A 1,768-nucleotide genomic window follows, 5' to 3' on the forward strand; every position below is an offset into this window, starting at 1 on the left:
CTTTTCAACCCTTCTGTACAGCAGAAAAGAGCCTCCTGGCATTTCTCCTCGCTTTCCTGCTTAAGGAGGCAGCCAGAGAGCTCCTCGGTGCGATCCAGGCACACCCCAGCCCAAGCAAGGCTGGAAAGCAGCAGGACCATTCCTAACCCTGGTGAAGGGATGCCTGAGGGAGCAGACAAGCCCCTTCCTGCTAGCTGGCACCCCCAAACCACAGCCCTGCGGCCAGGCATGCTGCTGCTTTTTCAGCTCTGTGCTCAAGGGAAGGAGCAGAGCAGGGCTCCCTGAGCACAGAGTGCTCTTCCCATCACCTCCGGAGCCCAGATCCAAGCCAAAGCTTCACCAAATCCCAGTTACTGCAGTAGCGAGTGTTCTTGCTCTAACTGTGGCCCGTTGGAAGACCTTTCACCATCAGTCTGAACCTGGTATTTGCCATTTTCTGAGTTTTGAAGAGAAAATGCAGAGGGAATGAGTTACGACGGGCAAAGCGACGGCCATGAGCAAAGGCACAGCTGTGAGCAGATGTTTTCCCTGCTGACCCTCATACAACTTGCTTATTTAGAAGAAGACACAGGAGCTTTAGGCAGGTAACCAGCAATAAAAGTTTTATCAGTAATGAGGTTTTTTTGCTGCATGAGAAACTCGCACCTCCTGACATTTCAGATGAACATTAATAACCCTTCTGTTATGGCTGTTTAATCCAACAGCGCTTTCCAATGGAGGACCTTACAGCACCAGAGCTTCACAGCACCTTGCTGAGACACAACCTGGTGAGGCTGCCACAAGCCTGTAGGCCCTAGTAGGACCATACCTGTCCAGCATACTGTGGCTTTACTGAACTGCAGGCACCCACTGCTCAGCTCAGATCAAGCCAAAAACAACATCTAAAGGTTTTCCAGTTATACTTGCATGCAGCCTGGAAGATCGACTAACTGAGGCATATTCTGTCCCAGCCTTGCACCTTCAAGACAGTAGAACCCAGTTCCTTCCTTCCTCCTCCTCCCTCTCCAGGAAAAGGGCAAGCTGACGTTGGAAGTGCAGACAAAACCCAGCAAACATTAAGCCACTGGTTCTTATTTCCCACATTTAAGCTCTTCTGAGCTGGGAGAAGTCAGGGGCATTGCACTTCACTCTTGACTCCACCAGGCCGAGCCCCTCTGCTTTGAATTGTACTTGACTTTTATGCCAACTCAGCAACCTGCATGTTTCTCAAAGTTTTTGGTGGGTTCCTCCACTTCTTTTGGATGTTTTTGATCCTTGGTCTGTTTCTCTCCCCTTTCTATACCCCATCTCCCATTTGGTTTCTGTCCTCCAGCAACACTTTAGCTGACATGAGAGCCACCATTTGTAAAGCCAGTGAAACGGGGTGGACCACCAAGACACCTGAGGGCAGGCTGGGCAGCAATGCTTTGACCCCGAAGTCCCAAAGATCATCTCTAACTGCTGGTACCACCTCCTAGCAGATCTGCTGCTTTCATTTTGCGCCAATGTAAGCACACACAAAAGCAGGAGGTGGAAAGAGCATTAGGTAAGACTGCCATGCTGCAGAGACCCTTCCTGGGTTTCAGTTCATCTCCCTTTCCCTTGGGCCACTACAGCCCTGCAGGCTGTGCACATATGGCCACCCATAAATGAGGGCTCAACCACAAGAGAAGGAAAAGGTTTCCTCCAGAGAGAGCTGCTCCCTCCTCCCCTATCCCCAGAAAATTAACATCTCCTTTCAGAGAACACCATTAAAATAAAAAGAAGGAAAAACCCTGAGGAAACTACA

This window comes from Pezoporus occidentalis, unplaced genomic scaffold (genome assembly GCF_034315485.1).
Source record: "Pezoporus occidentalis ecotype Australia unplaced genomic scaffold, CSIRO_AGI_Poc_V1 ctg143, whole genome shotgun sequence".
NCBI lineage: Eukaryota > Metazoa > Chordata > Aves > Psittaciformes > Psittacidae > Pezoporus > Pezoporus occidentalis.